Here is a 13,083-nt window from a genome sequence, read left to right as displayed (position 1 = left end):
TGTATTGAATATAAAGGAATGTTTCTTTCTGTATGAAAGAACATTACTATATTTATACAAAGATAAATATAAAATATTATATGAAAAGAACGGTTTTACTGAAATGTCTAAAAATTTAGCTATCTACACGTTTAAAAATAATTTTGTAAGACAATTAAAATATTTGTTCAAGACCCATAATATATATAAGCAAAATTGAAACAAGTTTTGACATTCTAGCACCATTGAAGAAAAGCTGTAATATGAATTAAAACGTAATTTGATTTTAAAAAAACATTACGGACTATCACTAATATATGTTGATTCAACTAAATTTTATTTATTTAATTATATTTAACTATATTATATTTATTATTGTATTTATTTTTAACTGTTTTGCTTTATTAATACTGTTATTGAATTACTAAGATATTTCCATTAGACTGATGCTGTTGATTTAAGAAAATTTTTTTAAAAGCACTTTTCTCTATGAAAAAAACCTATTTATCCTGCATAATTTTCATGGAATAACAAAATTATTTTCATATTTGTACTCAGCTAAATTTTTAGATACTTTAGTACCTAGTAGAAATCGTTTCTTTCATGCAAGTAACTCTCTTATCAGTCGTTTCTTGCCGGACGTAATAGAAGCAAAGATAAAGTTTAAAATATAATACGTTTACATCTTTTTTGCGTGTCCGAATAAAATCCCGTTGAATCGGCGCTCGGTACACATCGGCAGAAAATTACGGCATCGTGAAGCACCGAAATTACGACTATGGCGCACGCAAAATTTCGTCCTCGGGGCAAATAACGAGTCCAACAAAAATCTCGAATTACCATATAAATGTTTTAGACGACTTTAACAAATTTAAGCATGATCGCCGAGATGTCTTAGCCCTAGCCCGCATACAATAATCAAGAAATACGCGCTATTAACGGCAGCCCCTGCCTCTCTCTCGTTGGACTACTTACAAAAATATATTATCAAGCGTTCTCATGGAGATTCGTTCCGATAATTTAAAGTGCGGCATTAAGTTCATTGACAGCTCAAATACATGTCGTTTGCTACGAGACGTTCCAGATTAAATCCCTGTTTATATTATAGAATTTTTTCTCCTCGATATCCTCTTCTTTTTCACTCTTCGTCGAAATTTATTCTTTGTCAGTACATTATTCTTCGACGCTTGAATTCTTTTCGGAAAGTTATACAAAGAGCGCAGCGGATAATCGTGTATTTTTATTCTTTGATTTTCATCTTGATCGGTGGACTCCGAACTCGTCTCAACGGAACATCGAACGGTCTCCGATCGCTCGCCAATTTTGCGAAAGGCACAAAACGAGACAACCGGCGCCATGTGGCTTTTCTTCGACTTAAATGATTGCGCATAGATGCAATATATTCGACTATAGATTACACTAATTAATTGCCACACGCTACCGCTTTTAACTTACGGCAATTTTCTTCATAGGTGGTCTCATCGCTATCGCATTTGGTGAATATTCAATTTTCAGATTGTGTTATCTTCATCTGCTTTACGATCTTTCTTAAAGACACTTTTTATCGCAATGTAATTCTTCTATTACCGATAACTATCTCTTTCATGAAATTAAAGAAGGTATACGACTACCGTCGCATTTATGCGATGAAATCATCGGTTAATTAAGTTGGAAGTGTTTTATGTGGTATTTTAAATACGAAACAGCTTTCCTCGAGATATTTTATTCGATTGTCTATCATATTTTTTGTAGCAAAAAGAGGTGTAATAAAAAAGTGATATGGCCGCAATTTTGAGAAAGCTAACGTTGATTAAATTTCAAGATTATCCGGTTGACATTGATTTCGTTTCGTAAAGCTCCTCATCTATCACACTCGTAAACGAGAAATCAAGGCAATCCACTAACGTGTCATTCTTAATTTGCTTCGTTATAAATGAGTTCATGTAACCAAGTGTCGTATAACGTAGATAGGTCGTTAAATGCACACTTTTTGCCTATATTTTCTCGTCCCACTTGCATGGGAACGAACGTAATCTTGTTCTCGCTGATCGCGCTATGCAAATCAAGCTCGTCGAATTAATTCTTATTTGGTATGTCTTTTACTATAATATGCATTATTATACGTAAAACACAACCATCACGTTGTTCAATACATAACGCAAAGCATAATGAAAACGAGGGGAAATGGTACTCATGGAATGGATAATGACGCGATGATTAATGTCGAACATGATTAATGACGAGAAGCACAGTTTGCGCGTGAACAGGCGCAATTAGGACCATGTCATAATACATCTTCACTTTGCTCTGTCTCTCGTCTCGACATTAATTGAATGTGCATGAATGTTTTCTCTGAATTGGACATCAAAATTAATTTTCTGTCATTAAGTATAAACGTACTTAAAAATTATTCAATTTCTTGACTTGACACAGGGATAAAATTTTCTTATAAAATGCTGAAAAATTAGTCACGTAACACTATTGTATTTCAAAGAATTTTGTGCATATTTCATGTAAACTTTACAAGATTTTTTCTGATTTATTAATATTTTCCACATTCCGTATTTTGTTTAGTTAAATTTCTATACAAATCACAAAATAAGTGCTAAACCTTTTACATTTCTTACAGTAATCATTTTATGTAGGTCGCAATACATGCGCTATTTACTACATTAACAAATAGATTTAACTCGCTATTCATTGTCAGTACAATACAAATATAACATAAAGATACATAATAGAGTGATTGCGTGTGAGTTACTCTCACTTGTTTTATTTTTTCTGACTTCACCTGCAAAAATTCTTTTCCGTGATTCCGGAAACGCAGGACTTGATTTAAAATTAAAGCACGATTTTTATGACGGGAGTGTTTCGCTTCGAGAAAATTTAACGTGATTTGAGTTAATTGCGCGGACGAGTAATTGAAAAAATACAACGAAGGCGGTTGCGTCAGTTTCGATTCTACGAGGAAAAGCGGTCTTGAACGGAGTTATCGAATTAAAAAATTTAAGTTTTGAAGAAATAAAATTTAGGCTTGACTTATGTTTTGGGAGCACACAAAAACAAGCACATGATTTGCTGAAATAAAATCAAAAATGGAAACTGACATGCATTTAAAAGAAAAAGAAAAAGGCATTATTGTTGAGTAATATACGAGTATGTATAATTGTATCTCTTTATATGTTAATTTTTCGTTCGTATTTCTTATTTTAATCATTCTTTATAGAAATGCAGAGATACGGCAAGCAAGTCTAGACTAACAGAAGATAAGGATTTCTACAATACTATACAATTTCAAAGTGAAATACAAACGTTCGATCAAACAAGGACGTCTGAAGAGATAGTAGGCTGCTATTTTGAATTACTCTCTTTACTTAATGTATATTATACAACGTTACAAAAAAATATTGCAAATATTAACGCTAATAGTTTATCTGTGCCAAGCATATCTCCATAGCAAAAGATCATAAACATGACAGTTAAGTTTGATACCGTGCGAATGTCCTCTTAATTCATAGATTATAATATCGCCATGATATCATGTAATTATATTACATTATTCAAATATTTGTCAATATATCTTACTTTAAAAAATGTGCCTTTTACAACACTGGTTACAAGTGCGTTTTATCACGTGCACAAAATCTGACAGAACATGGTGTTATCGGCGAAAAAAAGGTAACTGTTGTATTTTTACTATAACTTATGATCTTTTACAATTTTAAAAATTTGACGATTTCAATATCATATTTTAAAAATTAGATGTTAATTAAAATTTTTGCAGAACCGGATTGTTTATATCCTTATTTATAACGGTAATTTGTTATAAAATTGTTGAAGTGAGTAGTTTTGAAGAAAATTTTATTATTTTGCTTAAAAAATTTAATTAATAATTTTAAAAGTGTTAAACTTACAACGTTTAAGATTAGCGCATTTTAATTTCAGAGAAAGTAAAACCAGGAAACTATGACTCGTTACATAAATTTAACATTTATATTTAAGTAAGTTCGAAGCAAATAAATTTGAAATTAATCACTAAAGTTGTAATTTAAAATATAGATTATTATTAAAATCAAAAGGTGATGTGTATATATATATTATGGTAACCATAATACCAATTTCTCCACTATTACATTAACGAGATTACCTTTAATTACATTGCTATGTGTTAATAGAACTTTTTTCGTTTTTAATTTTTATTAATTCTTGTTCCATCCAATTCTTTTATTTTGTTGTATAGTATTTTTTGCTCAAACAAAAAAATCGATACCTTTGATGTTTTTTTTCTATTTAGTTGGTTTCTCTGCTATCAATCGAATTTATGATACACATTATTATAAGATACTCTGTGTATCATATAAAAGATATGCAAATGTGTGTACTATATATTTAATTCTGCCATTATAATTTCTACGTAGAGCCGTGAAACGATCACACGAAATAAATGGAAAGCCCCAGGTTTCAGGGCCTTGATTGGAATGCACATTGGAATCCCGCGGAATTCCACGCGATAATTCTATTTTAGTCGTCAGGGGCAATCGTATGTTAGAACGCTCGGGTGGTTGTTCTTCCAGGTCGAAGGTGGAGCTTTACCGAATCTAATCGCGAACGTTAAAAGGATCAGAGGAGTAGAGGAAGGTTTATCGACACTTGGCCTGATCCACCCCCGACGTTCTCATCCGAACATCGTACTATTTATAGAGGGACGAGATACGTGAGAGGACAAAAATCCGGCGCCACGTAAAAGTCGATGTCATCTACGACGAGATATACAGTAGATTTAAATTTCTCATGCAGGTGCGGCATCCCTTTTGTTTCTCTACAAAAAGTATCGTTTTCCAGAAAAGAACGTACGTATGCGCAATAAATCCCAAGCTTAATTGGCATTGGCTGCGCTAAATTAATTAAGGGATATGTTTTTAATCCATTATTTGGATCTTGAAAAATAATTACCGCATGCATATCAGTATGAAATCGAGTTATAGCAGTATAATTCCGTTGATATAAACGCAGACTTCAAAACAGAATAGGGTAAGATTATATTTTTTTAAATTAAATTCAAGTTACTTATAAAATTATTTTAGATTTATTATAAATTACTTCAGCAAAAAACTAATTTTAAGTTAAAATTTGTGATAAGATTAAATTAAGTTAAATAAAAAATTAATTTCGGTGTCTTGTTATATTACATTAAAATGTTATACAATTTTTTAAAGTTAAATTATTCTAATAATAAAACAATTACAATGTGGGATATTAAATAGTTTTAGTATTTTGTTAATTAAGTAAATAAATTTTTAATTTAAAAAAAAAGATAAGTTAAAATTTACGTGTTTTAAAAATAATTAGTTAAAATTAAAAATTAATTCACTTGAAATAAACTAAATTAAGTTAAAAATTATTAATTTTTATTTTTATTACTTTTAATTTTTTAATTAATTATTATTTTGCTTGAAAAATTTAATTAATCATTTTATTAATTAAATTCTTCTCTAAAAGTACTATGCATTATTAAATTACAGCCTATACGGAAAGAACAATTTTGCTGAAATACAAATCTGAAAATAATTATGTTGAAGCACTAAATTGTATCGGATGTTTAATTTGATTGCTAAAATGTCAAAACTATTTGCAGCATTATTATCATGCTTGAACGTCATAATTTTACTGGCTGAACACAAAATTATTTTCTGATGTATATTTAAGTGTAATAAATTTTCAGATGTTGCAGTAAAACTGTTCTTTTTGTGTAGATATTATTTCATTCGGATGTTGCGAGCCATGTTCGTTATTATCTTTCACTTGTAATCTTAATATCGATCTAGTCAAATCCCGACCGGATTTCTACCTCCTTTATTAACTGCAAATAATTTCCCGTTGTAGCATCGTTGCACAAAAATATATAATATAATGCAAAGTATAACGGAAGTCGGTCTTCGCGTTTTTGCGCGCGTTGCACCGAATTGAAGGGGGCGTCTCCATTTACAGTGGCCTTGCTCGCCCATCCCAATCTGCTTATTGCAATTTAACGAACACATTCCCATTTATCATCGATGTTTACCGAAACGATAAGGCCGTCGTGAGCATCTTGCCACCTTCTCGACGTACTCGTCGATTTTATTAACTGCAAATAATTTCCCGTTGAATCACCTTTGTGATGCGAATGATGACGTTAACCGCGTTCATTACAAACTCGCTCTTGATCTTAATACGTATCTTGGTCTGAAATCCGTAACCATATTACGAATTCTTTCGAATTCATCGGCAAGAAATAAATGTATTTTTTTACGCATAATCTTAGAGCATTCTTCAATTTTTTAATTTAATGTTATTTAAAATTTAAAAATATCTTTTATTTTCATAAAAAATGGATAAAATATAATATTTTAGATAGAAAGCTAGAAGATATTAAATGTTTAAGCTATCAATACTTTGCTAATAAGTTTTTCAAACTAATTGAAGGGTTTCTTACAAAAACCAAACAAGTCCGTTTTTAAAAATCTAGATTATGGTACCAAATCATTCTACATCAGTAATGTCACATCATGAATAGTTTTGTTTAAGAATTAAATGTATAAATATAAATAACAGTAAATATAAAATTTTTCAATTTTGTATTCACTATTTCTTTTAAGATATACAATAAAAAAGAGCACGTAAGCAACAAATCCCTGGTTTCATTTAGTCCCAGTTTCCCCTAAACATCTATAAATGTCAACATAATTGATAAGTCTCGATCTCATTTGTAGATTACTAAAGAATCAAAGAATCAATTTATTTGTTATCAAATCAAACGGTCTAAAAAATCATGATCGATAACAATTTGATCATCAACTCGTGAACCTGGGTGTACGTATTCCAAACCCTGAACACATACGTGCGAGCTATACAGCGTCGCTCCCGTTCTACGATGATACAGCTATTCGGTTGAGCACCGAGCGCCAATCTTAATGTCAATCTCCAGTCTTGGACCCGCTACCGTCTTACGTGTGGGGATTCACAAAAACATAACGAAGTGTCGCGAGACCGGACCAGCGCGGCGCGGCTAGGCCTGCACCGCGCCGACCGACTGGCGGCTGCGGCGCGAGGATCCGGTCTTGCATCCCCGTGCCGATTAATTTCAAGAATGCACCGCCATTTATAACAAGCCGGCATCCCGCTCGCTTAATGGTTACAGATAGCCCGTGGCGGAGTCGCTCCGACCTCGTGTGCCTGCAACTGCATCCCGTATGCGTCACCATTTCTCATACAGCCCGGCGAAGTACGACGCGTTACTAATAGCGCTCTCGTAGAGATACCCGTTTTAACTCCTCGCAAAACAAGGTGGTGACTGCAAAAAAGGCAGAAACATTATTTTGGATACGTGCATTCGTCTTTGACGTAAAGAGTCGAGAATTCGATTTTCCTCGGGTATTTCCTAAAAATAATTAACCAGTTATTTCCACTGTAGATAAATTTTAATCTTATTGTTAGTTTTAACTATTCTTTACCTCTTTTTAATTTTTAAACTGAAAAAAAATGACAGCTAAGTTAATTAATCTTTATTAGTAGAAAAAAATAGAAATATTAGCAATATAATTGGATGAGAAGGTAGGTTCTTAAAATTTAACTTTTATTCTACTCTGCATATCTTGTTTCCTTCGTGATCTTAATCACGTCATCTTTCTTTTTTAATTCTATTCTATCGCGTGTTTTTTTTTCTTTGCACATGCTTGTGGTTTCAACACTCAGGAAAAAAAATCGTTAACTTGACTAAATTTTTCAACTCGATTAAATTTCTTTTAGTACGAAAATTTATGTATTTGACTTAAATATATGAAACAATTGAACTTTGGTTCAAGCATTTATATATTTCACTTGACTACATATATATTTAATTTAAATACATATAAATACTTAAACTGAAGAAATTCATTCAAGTTAAAAAATTCAGTCAAATTTAACAATTTTTTTCTCAATGTACCTAATTCTCATATTCTATTTTGCTTACCGAGGGAAATTATTTTATTATTCTTGGTGACAAAAATTGTCTTACTCATCATATTGATAAGATTTTTTTGTGCCATTACATTTGATTTTAACAAATAAACTGTGTCACGCTAGCTGTCATGCCGGATTGAGATAACGCAATTATTATCCAAAAGTCCGGCATGTGGTTTCACAAAAATTGCCACTATTGCAAGTTCAGACCGATTCATGCTGTTTCGTAAGCCATTTGCAGCGAAATCAAGCGTAATTAAATTATTTCCCGTTGAATCATCGGATATCGGATACTCACCGAAAGTTTCACCGAATGTTCGTCTTATTCAAGGTTCTCACATCAAATATGTGTACATATAAAATATAAGATGTAATATATTGTGAAGTTGGAAATACCAGTGTCATTCTACTGTTCCACTTGCTGCTACCGGAGGAATTTGCACATGAGCTTGTCTATGATTAGAAAATTTTTTGAGCATACATTTGTCGGCGACGGTAATTTTGATAGATCTGCCGATGTAATCTTTGTTTGAATCAAGACACATTTATTCGAGATGAATTTCTCAATGAGATGTGATTTCTCAAGGAGTCTTCAACAATTTTTTTTTTTAACCATTCGATAAATTTCTTATTTCTTACGGCTATATAATGCATTAACGTTGAGCGGATCGTATTCAAGCGAATTGATACATATTTTCAGAAAAGTCAATAAATGCACGATTTAATCAATCGCTTTATCCCGTTACATCTCGTACGTACAGTTAACAACTACACAGTTCCTGTATCTTATTGAAAGTCTACCGACATTCATTTCACACGATCACCCGATCGTTTCGCGTGATCGCGACGATTTCGATAATATGCTGGAATTTCAGTCGCGTATCGAGCGTGAAATCAAATGGTTTTCGCAGAATTTACGTAAATACTGCGATGATTCAGAAAACGAACATTGTTGCAATGATCACGTCTAGTGAAATATGGTCTCTTTTAGAGAGTTGGTCCTATTAGAAACCTCTAGTATTTCCCTTTCAACTCCCCACCAATTTAATGTTCGCCGATACCTTGACACACTTATTTTCATACCTGACCTAATATACGTTAGAAATGAAATTGATTCTACACACGGAACAAAAATTTTTTTATCGCAGTACCTATCTAAAAAGTTTAACTAGATATAGATGAAAAAATAATTTTATTAATCATTAAAATAATTATGTAGAACGCTCATGCATATGACAATATTGCTGCAAAGAGTTTTGACCACTTATCAACCAATTTAAACGTCCAATGCGAGGTCCAATGTAACTTTTTTTTAGTACAACGTAATTATTTTCAGTATATGAGCACAATCGTTCTTTCCGCGTGCAAAAGTGTATTTCCACGATATAAAAACTTAATGATATCTAAATTATTCTACAATTGATGATTCTGAGAAATTCACGGTGTATTTGATTAAAAATAATTCTCATATAAGAATTTATTCAATATTCATTTCTTTGATATTTAATTAGTTAATACAACCGTTAATACCAGTATGACGGCCAGTTTAAGAAATATCATTCCATGCACAAACAAGTGAAGTTTGGTTGAAAGCGGATTTCATTAAATAATCCGCACCGCTCATGGACAAAAATAAAGTCGCAAATAAAGTCACGATTTAAATCGTCCGGCTACAAGATTTACGACTTTACGCATTATCGTCCGAAGATTTGTTTGCCCGATGCATCTCTCGCGAATACGAATACACAATAGGTTGCCTCGAAAACGCATTTTTTACGTAGATATACATAACACGTAGAATCGTGCACAACAGAATTTTTGTAAGTCAATATACGGATCAAATTTGACACATTTGCTTTTTTACATTTATTTAATATTACACGGCTTTATCAGTATTGTCTTTTTACATCATTTGTTTAAATTATAATATAAAATAAAAAAATAAATTACGTTTGTAGAATAAATGTTGCTTCAGTGAATTATAAATACACATCACAATCTGTCGAGCCATATGAACTTCCTAAGAGCTTAATCGGAGCTTTGTGTTGTGTGGGAGGGTTTATACTTTGTTATTAGAGTTGCAATTAAATTATTTCCTCTCTTTCTATTTTTTAAATAATTTTTGCAGCGTAAAGACTCAAATTACTCTTATTGTACAAGGCAGAGAGGAACCTGAGAGCGACCATGCTAGGCCTTTTACTATAACGCTCGAATTTGCGCCGCACTAATGACTCACATCCATTTTGGCCGGAATGTGAACTAAAATTACACTTATTTTGCGACAACGCCGATAAAAATGGTTCAAGTCTGTGTTAAAATTATGTAGTGGGGTATTCTTATATTTAAGACATCTTAAGTATAACAGATATATGATTCAAATATAATTAAAAAATTGACTTCTGACTCACCGACCCGATGCGCAACGAGCGGAGTTACTCAGCCACGAAGCTACGGTGATTACTGTAACACAAACATAAGATTTAAAAATTAAAACTGCGTTCAAAATCAATAAGTTCAAAAGTTATTTCTTATACACCCAGAAAAAGGTTTTTTTGAAAAAAATATTTGACTCAAAGAAATTCGTGCACTGCTATACGGAAAAAAAAGTTTCCTTGACTTGAAGGAATTTTTTGCTTGTTCCTTTTATTAGAATTAAAAAAACAATTTAGTTGTGCAATGCAAATTTTATTTAAATAAAAGAAATATATTTTTAAAATTAGAACTAAACTATTTTTTACTTTTCTATCAATACTATCTTTGAATTAAATAATTATTTGTTTAAATTTACTTTTAAAAAGGCTAATAACGTCATTTTCTAAAGTTAAATAAATTTTTATTTTTTTCAAAGGTATTTTCACTTCAACTTAAAACAGCTAAGTTAAAGAAACGAATACATCAATTTAAACGTAACTTTTTTCCGGGTGTGCATACAATTTTATATTAATTTTCTTTCTTTAAACAGTTTTTTTAAAATTTATTTGATAACATTAAAAGAAAAGGAAAAAGATTATTAAATTCATATAAATAAGGAATTATATTTACCCCAAAGTTGCTCCGCTGGGGCCCGATGCCTCTCCCAGGCCTCCTCCTCCTCCTCTCAGATCCTTTTTTTTTTTTTTTTTTTTTTGACGGAGAGGAAATGCGTTATCGCATACCCCAGACCTCGGGGGAGGCCTGGCGGTTATGTGGGGCTCTTCCCCATCGACGACAGGTCGGCGGAGACATACCCACTAAAACCTCTCCGGGTGTCCTGCCCTGGTCCATAACTGGGGGGCTCCGGGAACGCGTGCAGCATACTTCCGGAGCCCCCCGGACCCAGTCGGCCGTTTCGGCCGACTCGTCTCGCCAGGGGCGCCGTTATTTTTTCGGCACCCCTGGCAGGGCTTAAGGCCTTATCTGCCTTAGGTCGGGGGAGAGGGACACCGTCCCTCCCCCGCCTCTTCCCCTGATGTTGTTTGGGGGTACAGGCCCGAGGATCCGGCCCCCGCCGGATGTTCCCGGGCCTAGCTGCGCCGACGGCGTGAGCTCCCTGACGCTCGTAGGGGGGAGGGGGCATCTAATTGCCCCGCTCCCCTCGGCCCCGGCGAGGCTAGAATTAGCCCCGCCTGGGGTTATTCTCGTGTTGAGCTGCCTCGCCCTGCTTCGGGTCCTGCACGCAGGGCCTTCGGCAGGGGAGGCAGAAGGATCGTCCTCCCCGTTGTTATCGGGGAGGTCGCCGTCGCTATCCCCCTCCTCTTCGATAGTTTGGAGGGAGAGGGGTTGAGCGCCGGCGATTCGTCTCCGCTTCCTGCGGGAACCCCCGCCATCGGGGGGGCCCGGTCGACCCCTCGGAGGGCGGGGATCACCGCCACCGTCGTTGCCCCGGGGGTTGGGTCGGCGACGTCGTCGCCTTCCTCCTCCACCGGGTCTTCCACCCTCCTCTCAGATCCAATAAATCTGTAACATACAAGTATAAGAAAAATTATGGCAGCGATCGAAACAATAAATATTTTAAAATATAATTATATAATTTGTTGAATTTTACTTATACTTTTAATAGATATTACTAAAATACAATTTTTTAAAGTAAAATTATATAAATATTTTTATACAATAATTATTTATTCAAATTCAAATAGACAATTTAAAACCTTTTTAAAAAAGAGGCAACCTTTTTAAAAAAAAAAACATGTAAAGAATAAGTATCTTAAATATATCAAAGTTATTATTCTCGCTTTTCTGCGATGCCAATTGGTTCTCTCGCTGCGCTAACTTCTAGAGCGGTTGTCATCGCGGAGATCGCATACTTTGACGAATGATTTGTGCATTAAGGGGTTAATATTAAATGTAATATTAAATTTGTATTTTGTATAAAATAATAAAATATTAATAGCGCGCGCGTAGCGTTATTTCAATAGAACAATAATTTTACTTCGCTCACCGACACGATGCGCAGCAGCGGATTTATAACTACGTCGCGGCTACGTTCATTTGTAAAATACAAATACACAATTCAAATTATAGCGACGTTTGAAATAATTAGTATTTTAGCAAACAATTGCGTGCGTAAAATATTTACAAACTATTCCGAAAGTAACAGATAAAATTATAAATAGCAGACAACTCACCTCTAGGGTTGCTCCGCCGACGCCTAATGCCGTTCTCCGTCTCTTCTCTTATTCTTCCGTGGCTCAACAACACTCACTCGCGAAAACACCGATTAATTATTAACTTACAGATTACGGTAAAGAATAGACGATCGCGCAATACTTCGTATAGCACTTCCAACGTTCACGTCACAATCACCAAATACTTAATTATACTACGGCAAAAAAATCAAAGTGTCATTGTACGCGCGCAAATAAGCTATGAACCTATTTGATGTTTCGATTTGTGGCCTTTTGTTAAGAACTTAAAAATGGAGTCAGCGGTTTAAATCTGGTAGCACATACACAATACGACGTATAAAGCGGAGTTAATAATTCAATGAAACGCGATGGACTATTTAAAAATACAAGTACATGATTCAGTTAATATTTTGCGAGATAACACATGGAACGGCTTGCGACGTTACCTGCTTACTCAAATTTTGGAATGCGAATGATAGCGCGGCGACCTTGCGTGAACACATCGCGCTGTAAACAA

The sequence above is a fragment of the Solenopsis invicta genome, chromosome 12, assembly GCF_016802725.1.
Source record: "Solenopsis invicta isolate M01_SB chromosome 12, UNIL_Sinv_3.0, whole genome shotgun sequence".
NCBI classification, from domain to species: domain Eukaryota; kingdom Metazoa; phylum Arthropoda; class Insecta; order Hymenoptera; family Formicidae; genus Solenopsis; species Solenopsis invicta.
Note: the sequence above shows the minus strand (reverse complement) of the source record.